The 11,139-nt window shown below is 39.6% G+C and overlaps 1 non-coding gene across 1 annotated transcript; it reads left to right on the top strand.

Annotated features, from left to right (window-relative positions):
* The first annotated feature begins 2,200 nt into the window (after positions 1 to 2,200).
* On the top strand, positions 2,201 to 2,334 carry LOC127681944 (small nucleolar RNA SNORA17). The gene has a single exon (XR_007977282.1). It is a non-coding gene; the product is annotated as a small nucleolar RNA SNORA17 (small nucleolar RNA).
* The last annotated feature ends 8,805 nt before the right edge of the window (positions 2,335 to 11,139 follow it).

The following is an 11,139-nucleotide window of genomic DNA, read 5'->3' as shown; positions in this document are numbered from 1 at the left end:
TCAGGGAGGGTCCTGACTGAATGGCTGCATCACTGGGAACTATGACTCCCTTCCCCCAGCAACCATTTACTGCCTGGAGTGCCTCAGGTCGGGTGTGTTGTAAAAGCTTTGAGAGTACTGAAATGTGTGTGGAAAGGTGGAGAATGGAAACAGGAGTATGCTTCTGTGATCTGGTAAAACAGAAGAACCTTAAGAGTGGCGGTCAGCTGTGAGGGACACATCACACTGTGCCTGTGGCAATGGGGCCTAGAAATGAGAGCAGCTGTGTTGACTTCAAAGGACCCCGATTTCTCAGTACACTCTGTTTTCATTTAGACTTGTGAATTATCTTCTTTATGGCCCTGTATTAATGCAACCTTAGTGTGTTAGGAGATTGTGTATTATACCAGATGCTTTATTTGATACAGAATAACTGATAGTACTTGGCTCTTGCTGGATGGCAGAGTTCTAAAATTATTATATCAAAGACATAGGGATAAGTATTACATGGGATTTAGATGTTGGGGAAGGGGTAATTTACATTGCTTTCAAAGTCAGTAAATATAGTATAGTAATATGAGATAGCAGTTAAAGATTTCTATAAGAGAATAATGAGGGCTATACAATATTTTTCTATCTTACATATATATACATATATACACATATACATATATACATACATATACATATATATACATATACACACACACATATATATATGTATGTATATATATACATACATATATATATATATGTATGTTTATATTTGGGGGGAGGGAGCTATAATCTTGAACTCTTGAGAATCAAATAAGAAAGCCACAGTCTTAAGCCTCCAGAGTTAGAATTGAGCCTGTGTTTTTAGAAAGTCTGTTTAGCTTTCAGAGCAACTATTTACATCCTGTTCACTAGACTGACCGCCACCATTGTCCTCTGTGCTACAAAGGAAGCAGGCTTTATTACCTCATGAATAGATCTATGCAAGAATGTAGGGATTCTGCTTGTTATGTGTAAGAGCTGTATGGTTTGACAATGGCCCTTGAGAGTCACTGTTATACTGATGTCCGCTGGGCTGGTCTAAGATGGTAATACTTTCCTGCACACCCTTAGTGCCAACAACTACTCCACCCCCTAACGTTGCTTTGCTTCCTTCCCCTCATCTCCATCTTCTGCTTTAAACTTGTCAATACTTCTTCAAATTAAACACTTTTCAGCAGCTGTTTAATCTTGTAGAGATTTCATCATCTCTTTCCTTCCTTATTTTTCTTCATTATTTTATATATGTATGTGTGTCTGCACACGTGTTTGGGTGCACAGAGGAGGCAGAATAGGCATCAAATCCAGGGTTAAGTTACAGGTAGTTGAGAGCTACAAGCCTCCTATGCATGTGTCCTCTACAAGAGCAGTACATGCTGTCAGCTAGTTCTTCAGCCCCTATTTTCTTCAACAAAGTACTAGATTATGATATCTTCCTCAAGGAGTTATTTGGAGATAAGTAAGATGAAGTAAACTTTTAAAAATACAAAACACGTGAGGGAGAATTTGGCATCTTTTTCTTTCGCTTCCATTTCCTTTTTTATTTTATTTTCTCTTTTAAAACTTTATCTTTTATTATTTAAAATTATTTTTAAAGTTAAATGTATTTTAACATATTCTTTCCTTCCAAGGTCTTTCAAGTAAATTCTCCTTACCTACCCAACTTTAAGTTCTTCCTCAATGTGGGGCTTCTAGAGACTTAACCACCAACGGCAGATCAAGCATGGGCTGGACCTATCCCTTTTCCCCCATACATATGTAACAGATGTGCAGCTTGGTCTTCATGCGGGTTCCCCAAAAACTGGATCAGGGGCTGCCCCCAAGTCTGTTGCCTGTCTGTGGATCAATCCCATTCCCCTAACTGGGCTGCCTCGTCTGGCTTCAGTGGAGAGGATGTGCCTATTCCTGCAGTTACTTGATGTGCGGGGAGGTGAGAGTTGGGGCTGATACAGGGATGCCCCCTTCTCAGGGAAGAAGAGGAGGGCCAATGGGGGAGAAAGATTTGTGTAAGGGGGTACTAGGAGAACAGAGGGACTGATATTGGGATGTGAAGTGAATGAATGAATAATGAAAAAAGGGGAAATATCTTTCAACCCCCCCCAAAACCCAATACAACAAAAGCCCCCAAATGAAGAAAAACAGAATTACCCCTCACTCCCCCAAATCAAAACACTCTCAACAACTGAAGTCTGATCCTAGAGGCATCACAGGTGTGGTTGCTGTATCACAGGTGTGCCAGCAGGTGGCAGAGAGGAGAGCCTTTGTCTAACTACACTTGGTGTTCTGACCTATGGACATTTGAATATTTAGTAGTCTAACAAAGCAAGCCAGAGACTACCACCAGTCTGGCACCAGGGGATCCAGGTGGACTTCTAGGGCGGGAGCAAATTGGAAAGTACAACAACCCTACCTGGGACTGTGGGTCCTCGGAGGGAGGAGGGAGTTAGCCCCAGGCAGCCTGCTTCGCACCTCCCCCCCCCCAGCCGCCCCTCAAACAGGGAGGTAGCCTCAGATGATCATGAGTCCAGAGCTGTGCAAGCCTGGGTGCTGGGGAAGAACAGACCATGCTCTAGATGACCCCTGTCAGGGGCCATAAGGCACAAGCAGGGTATAGCACTCCTGAGAAGACCCGGACACTCAAAGACACCCCCCCCCCACCACCACCACTAAGGAGCAAGTAAGTCATGGAAGAGAAAGAGAAACAGAACATTTGCAAAGAAGTATAGACAAAAGGGTATACGGTGGGACACACTATAGTTTCCAGGACAAGATTTTTTTCTCTGTTGGGGGGAAGTGGCAAGGGAAGAAGGCGGGTATGAGGGAAGGGGGATTGTGGTGCATGGTGTGAAATTCACAAAGAACCAACCAAAAGCTGAAAAACAAACAAAACTGTGAAGTCTATTATATATTAGTCAACTATCAAACATGAGGCTCATCCTGGAGTGTTTGGCATACCCAGTGTCACTCTTGGAAAATGATTTCACCTTCCAGCAGATGTGACAGTTCAGTTGTTAACCTTTACCTTAGAAGCTATGTTTTCTTCCTTCCTTCCTTCCTTCCTTCCTTCCTTCCTTCCTTCCTTCCTTCCTTCCTTCCTTCCTTCCTTCCTTCCTTATTTCCTTCCTTCCTTTCTCTCTCTCTTTTCTTTCATTCATTTATATATATAAATATATAATTGCATATATATTTAATATATATTAAAATAAAATACAGTAAGATGGAACAAGAACTATCAAATCGAAGTTGAACAAGGTAAAAAGGGAAAAAAGGAAAAAAAACTCAAGACAAGGCACAAGAATCTTTCACTCAATGAAGAATCACAAAACCACTAACCTGTAACCCGTAATGTTTACACACAGAACCTGGTGCAGACCGGGGCCTGCCCTGTTCTGCTGCTTCCGTCTCTGTGAGTTCATGTGAGCTTTGCTCATGTTGATTTAGAGGACTTTGTTTTCTTGGTGTCCTTTATTCACTCTGTCTCTTACATTCTTTCTGCCTCCTCTTTTGGGGTTCTGTGAGCTCTCCGGGGAGGGATTTGATAGAGACATCCTATTTAGGACTATGTGTTTAAAGAGCACTCAGCACAAGGTCTGGCTGTGAGTCTTTATATTTGTTCTGATCTGCTGCAGTAGGAAGCTTCTCTGATAACTGAACAAGGCACTGATCTATGAGTATAGCAAGCACAGTATCATTAGGAGCCATCTTGTCACGACATTTCTTTTTCTTTTCCTTACAGCAGTAGTATTGATTCTTCTACCTTTGGTCCATGGTCTATCTAGTCTCAGGCTCTTGGTCACTTAAGTCATGTCAGATATTTTTTCTATCTAGTGGAGTGGGCTTTAAGTCAAATCGGTCATTGGTTGGTTTCTCCTGCAAGCTTTGTGTCACGGTTACTCTAGTGTATCTTGGAAGCAGTGGACCATTGTAGACAAAGGGTTTGTGACTGGTATTTAGGCTTCTCCTTCTAGAGTGCTATCTAAATGAAATCACCAAATAATGGAGGAGACAGACTTCCAACTGGCCATCTTGTCACCAAACAGAGATTCCAGTACCAAGGTTGGCTTACATCTAATTGAGTTGTTGGCCAGAGGGACTCCATGGGGGATTCCCAAACAACCCAGGCTATTGCAAGACTATATATTGTTTTCTACAAATGAATAAGCAAGGACCCATTGCTGACAGCAAAACCTACACAATTCCTTGAAGATGGAGATGTCAAGCAGGTGCCTACATAGATCTTTATCCCTATGTTCCAGCATCTTTAGTACAGTACTCATTCATTTTAAAGACATGATTATCATAAAAAGGATAAGAATACCAAAGAACAGAGAAAAATCCTGCTAACACTTGAGAATGTTTTTCTTGGCCCTTACCTTTTTATTTAGTTGGATATATACATACACATACATATACATATGTATATATATATATATGTAATTTACCCAGAAAGTTTACTTCAGCCCCACTCTATAGCTAACTTCCTCTAACAGTTATTTTTAATAGTTTCTCCTTTTTCCCAGAATACATTTTTGCTTTCTGAATGAACATACTTTGGTAGATTTTGGATCTTCCCACTTTTCCTAAACATGTTAACTTTCTTCTGTCAATGGTAACTTGGCTTCAGTCTATTCTACACCCCTTCATTCTCCCACCATTAGCCGAATATAAACAAAGCCCACTCCTCCCTTCCACTGAATACACCAATATATCCTTATCCACATTTTTGTTAAATGGATATTGAATTTTTCTTTTTATGCCTTATTAACCCCAGTGTTTTCTTAACTCCCATTCTTTTTTTTTTTTAAATAGTATAGAGTAGAGTTTCTGGGGAGGGGAACTGAGAGGGTGGTAGGGACAGAGAAAGGGAGGGAGAGAGGGAGGGGGGGAGAGGGAGAGAAGTAGAGGCAGGCCATGAGCATGTGGAGATAGAAGGGGGAGCAGAATGAGGAGAAAGGGGAAGGAACAAGAGGACAGAGCAAGACCAAGAAGGCAAGAGAGCAAGAGCCCTCCCATTCTTTTTTTTCATTTTAATATTTTTATTTTCTATATTCTTTGTTTACATTCCAAATGATTTCCCCTTTCCCAGATCCCCCCTCCCCATATGTCCCATAAACCTTCTTCTCTCCATCCCTTCTCCAATCACCTCCCTCCTTTTTCTCTGTCCTTATATTCCCCTCCAATGCTAGATCAATCCTTTCCAGGATCAGGACCCTCTCCATACTTTTTCATGGGAGTCATTTGTTATGCGATTTATGCCTTGGGTATTGAGGGCTTCTGGGCTAATTAATATCCACTTATCAGAGATTGCATTCCATGTGTATTCTTTTGTGATTGGGTTACCTCACTTAGGATGATATTTTCCAGATCAAATCATTTGCCTAAAAATTTTGTGAATTCATTGTTTCTAATTGCTGAGTAGTATTCCATTGTGTAAATATACCACATTTTCTGTATCCATTCCTCCTTTGAGGGGCATCTGGGTTCTTTCCAGCTTCTGGCTATTACAAATGAGGCTGCTATGAACATAGTGGAGCATGTGTCTTTATTGCATGCCGGGGAATCCTTTGGGTATATGCCCAGGAGAGGTATAGCAGGGTCCTCCGGAAGTGTCATGTCCAGTTTTTTGAGGAACTGCCAGACTGATTTCCAAAGTGGTTGTACCATCTTACAACCCCACCAGCAGTGAAGGAGTGTTCCTCTTTCTCCACATCCTTGCCAACACCTGCTGTCTCCTGAATTTTTAACCTTAGCCATTCTGACTGGTGTGAGGTGAAATCTCAGGGTTGTTTTGATTTGCATTTCCCTAATGACTAATGATGTTAAGCACTTCTTAAGGTGCCTCTCGGCCATCCAAACTTCTTCCAGTGAAAATTCTTTGTTTAGATCTGTACCCAATTTTTTAATAGGGTTATTTGGTTCCCTGGGGTCTAACTTCTTGAGTTCTTTGTATATATTGGATATTAGCCCTCTATCAGATGTAGGGTTGGTGAATATCTTTTCCCAATTTGTTGGTTGCCATTTTGTCCTTTCAACAATGTCCTTTGCCTTAAAGAAACTTTGTAATTTTATGAGGTCCCATTTGTCAATTCTTGATCTTAGAGCATAAGCTATTGGTGTTCTGTACAGGAACTTTTCCTCTGTGCCCATGTCCTCAAGGGTTTTCCCCAGTTTCATTAGACAACATAAGGATGTCAAGGGGATACAAATTGGAAAGGAAGAAGTCAAATTATCACTATTTGCAGATGACATGATAGTCTACTTAAGTGACCCGAAAACTTCCACCAGAGAACTCCTACAGCTGATAAACAACTTCAGCAAAGTGGCTGGTTATAAAATCAACTCAAGCAAATCAGTTGTCTTCCTATACTCAAAGGATAAGCAGGCTGAGAAAGAAGTTAGGGAAATGACACCCTTCACAATAGCCACAAACAATATAAAGTATCTTGGTGTGACTCTCACCAAACAAGTGAAAGATCTATACGACAAGATCTTCAGGTCTCTGAAGAAGGAAATTGAAGAAGACCTCAGAAAATGGAAAAATCTACCATGCTCGTGGATTGGCAGGATTAATATAGTTAAAATGGCCATCTTGCCAAAAGCAATCTACAGATTCAAAATCTCATCTCAGTTCTTCACAGAGTTAGCAAAAGCAATTCTCAAGTTCATCTGGAATAACAAAAAACCCAGGATAGCTAAAAGTATTCTCAACAACAAAAGAAATTCTGGGGGAATCAGTATCCCTGACCTCAAGCAATACTACAGAGCAATAGTGTTAAAAACTGCATGGTATTGGCACAGGGACAGACAAGTGGACCAATGGAATAGAATTGAAGACCCAGAAATGAATCCACACACCTATGGTCACCTGATCTTCGACAAAGGTGCTGAAAACATCCAGTGGAAAAAAAATAGCCTTTTCAACAAATGGTGAGGGTTCAATTGGAGGTCAGCACGCAGAAGATTGCGAATTGATCTATTCTTATCTCCATGTACTAAACTCCCCTCCCATTCTTTTAACAGTTTAGATTATAACTGACAAAACATTTAAACTCCATAGTTTTATGGGGCTTCTTTTGGCTTTAGAAATCATTCAAATAGGGTGGTAGTGCGATATTTCACTTAGGAAAGTGTTTGGCATGCAACTGTGAAGACCTGAGTTTGGAGCCCCTGCACCCATCCCCAAAACAAAGCTAAATATAAAATCATGTGCCTGCAATCCCAGCTCTGGGACAGTGGAGACTGGAGGATCCCTGGAGTTGCTGGCCAGGCAGACTAGCCATTTGGTGAACTCCAGGTTCAATGAGAGTCCTTATCTCAGAAAATAAGATTAAGATCCCGAGAAAGACCCCCAGTATCAATTTCGGCCTTGCACATACACAAGCACAAACACACTTCTGCACATACACATACAGGCACACACACAGCAATCACTGCCTTTGGGGGTCACAGCTGATCAGCCAGTTTCTAACAACCTTTGGGTAATATTTCCACTCATTTCTGTAGGTAGATCTGTTAATCATTTATGAAATTTTGTCTGAGACATTAATAGATTGACTTCCTCCACAGTGACCTAATTCTTTCATTTTTCCAAAACTGAAGACATCAACATAATAATAAGATATGTTCAGGCTTTAGATCATGTGCATGATCTACAGATAACAAGCTAGTAGGTTCCACCGGTCAGTTCTTTCCTAACCTAAGCCTGCCTTCTGGCACTTTATGTAGGGGAAAAAAGCTTGAAACCTCAACTTGCTATGTAGCCATGGAAGACCTCAAGACTGATCCTCCTACAGCCACTTGCCTAGTGCAGGGAGAGAGAGGGCACCATCACACTCAATGTTTCCTATGCTAGGACTGATCCAAGGACTTCCTGCCTATTAAACAATCCCTCTACTGAGTTACCAGTCTCTGAATTATTCTTTGCCCCTTGTCCCAACCACTTGTTCTCAAGTCTCTACCATTTTTGTTGCTATTTTGCTTATTTTATTTTATTTTATTTTATTTTATTTTATTTTATTTTACTTTACTTTACTTACTTTACTTTATTTTATTTATTTGAAACAGGATCTCACTATGTAGCTCTTGGAACTCAGTATGATGACCAGGTTGGTCTGGAGTGCTGAGATTAAATGCATGCACCACCACACCCAGCTCTTTAGTGTTTGAGTGGCAATGTATTAAATCCAGCCAGTGACACCATAATAAATTAGATTCTGTATTCTGTGATTTAAGTGTATTAATTTGTTTATTCTTAGAACTAATTTCTTTAGTAATTAAAACATTTTTTCCATAAGGATATTGATGGTTCTGTCTTAGCTAATGGATTTTCATCATTAATACTTTGAATGATAAATTATGGTTGGGTATATGTATGGATATAATTCAATATCTTTTTTTTTTTTTGAGACAGTTTCTCTACAGCCCTGGCTGTCCTGGAACTCAAGCCCTAGAATAGACTGGCCTTGAATCTCGCCACAATCCACCTGTCTCTGCTTCCTGAGTGTTGGGATTAAAGGTGTAGGCCACCACTGATTAGCCAATAATTTGATATCTTGATATATTTGTACAATGTGGAATTGTTTAAACACAGCAAAGAAACATTTATTGTCTATTATTTTTATGGTAAGACTTCTGAAGTTTATTTTCTCATTTTGAAACGTATTATCCATCACCATTGACTATAGTCAATCTACTGTGCAGTAGATCTTAGATATTCCCCCTGTCCATTTGAAATCCTATGATCAGCTCTCCAATTCTCTGTACCCTGTTCCAGGGTCTGGAAACCACCATTTACTCTCTACTTTATGAGTTCAACTCTGTTATATACACATATAACTGTGGCCATACAACATTTTTTTAGTATTGCAAATAAAACTGATCCTTTTAAATTTGTAAATTATATTTATAATTTGAAGTGTTTCTCATGATAGATTATTAGAAAATTGTGTGTGTGCATGTGTGAGTGCATGTGTGTGAGTATGTGTGCATGATTATATGCAGAGGTGTGGGTGCACCTCATGTATGCAAATGTGTTTGTGGAGGCCAGAGAGCAGCTTTAAGTGTTATTCCACAAGAATGGCCCACCTTGTTTTGGGGGTAGGATCCCTGCATTGGACCTGGTGTTTGTCTTTTAATCTAGACTGTCTGGGTAGCGAGCGCAGGGATCTGCCTGCCTCTGCTTCCCTACACTGGATTACAAGGCACAACACCTTACTTTGACTCCCATCATTCTGTGGTAATTACTTTCCCATTTGTACCATCTACCCAGTCTCTCCATATTGATCAAAGGTTAGGAAGCTTTAGCATGACAAAACATTTTTACACATTTCTTCTAAAAATGTCCATGGATTTAGAACCCCTGAGTACTGAAATGTCTGCTAGCAATAAAAACTATTTAGCTATTTAATAAGAAACAAATCATCGTTCACCTAACATGTAATTAGTGGTTTGGCTTTGTGTTAGAGTGCTTGGCTAGTGTATTAGTTTGATTACATTTCTGTACTTGAGAATTTTGTGTTTTACTTGTTGATAGTGAGGTATTTAAGTTTATTGATTTATATGAACTTGTATACTTTAAGAAAACACACTGAGTTTTCTAATTGTTACACGCTATTATGAGAGATGAGCAAAGGACTAAAGGTTGCAAGCATGGCAGAGGGGATTCAAGAATGATCATGGGGATTTCCCCTACTAAAATTTTATGAAACAGAAAACTATTCATGAATCAACAGAGTGGCCACCCTTGGGTTGTACACTGCAACAACGTGTTGCCCTAAAGTTTTGGTTCCACTGATGGAAGCATTGACACTGTTAATTGAAGCAGGGTTATTGGTAACAGTGCCACTCCCAATTGCCATATGGAAATCTTTGTCTCAAGATAGAGTGACAGTCATTGTTTCCTGTGGTTCTTGTGTTACCTGATGCAGTAAGAACACGACTGACTCTGAGTAAGAGAAATGTGTAGCAGCAGAAGTCTAACACAACATTCTCAGACTCTTTGCTTTTCAGAGAATCTACCGCCAATGGCCCAGGATGTTATATGGCTTGTACCAGGTCATGAAGTCAAGCTCACACCTGTGATCCTGTTAGTGATCTCCTGAATTCATAACAGGGTCTAAGCTAACTCATAAAATTCTTAAAATGGAAAAAGCCCACTTTAATATATGTTTTAATTTAAGAAGAATATAAACAATGAATCATCACAAAATCAACACACACATGATATTCTGAAATAAGATGTTGCCAAGTATCCAGAGACCCCACCCCTATTCCTCATCAGGAACTGCTACTTCCTCTTTGGGATTCGTTATACCTGCTTTTGAAACATGCAACTGAGTTTGTGCTGCTCTGTTTCTAGCTCTTTCTACCTGTGTAGAAGCTGCTTATGCACCTGAATTGGTCTATAGCATTCCTTTGAATGTATGGAGTGTGTATGTACCTCAGTTTGGTAGTTCCTTAATATAATGTTGTTGTGAACTTGTCTGTCAGGTGAAAATACACATGTTCTCAAGTATGTTGATAGTATGGTGGTGTGAAATTTTTCAGCTGTATCAAATGGATATTTAGTGGGGAATGTTGGAATCAAGTGGACACTGCCAAATGGTTTGCCAAAGTGTTTATGCTATGACTTAATGAAGGTATTTCCTCCATACCACAGCCTCATCAGCCTTCTTAGGAGCTCTTGGTATGATCCAATTTTTAAAGTTTTGGGTTTCTTATGATTAAAAATAAAATTGGTTATTTTTATGCTTATTGGATAAGGAAATTTCTTTTTATGACATTTCGTTTTTTTTTTCAATTTTCTCACATATTTCTCAATCGTGTTATATTTTAAAGTTGATATTTAGGAATAATCTGTATTTTGGCTATCTGTCTTTTGGCAGTTACATGCTACATTTTTTCACTCTTTGTGTGTGTGTGTGTTATAAAGTATGTTTTTTTAATGTTTCTTCTAAATTGCTAAAAAACTACTTCAGTGCCCACAGTGCCCAGAGCAATAGAGATACCTTCAGTATTATCTGCATATCTACCCACCATTCATATTCATATTGAAACTAAGCTTAAAATGTATTTTGTTCAAGATTTTGAGGCAGACATTGTACCAGCAGTTTTACATTCACATTTCTA

This window comes from Apodemus sylvaticus, chromosome 3 (assembly GCF_947179515.1).
Source record: "Apodemus sylvaticus chromosome 3, mApoSyl1.1, whole genome shotgun sequence".
In the NCBI taxonomy this organism is placed as follows: domain Eukaryota; kingdom Metazoa; phylum Chordata; class Mammalia; order Rodentia; family Muridae; genus Apodemus; species Apodemus sylvaticus.
Note: the sequence above shows the minus strand (reverse complement) of the source record. Positions and strands in the feature narration are given on the sequence as shown.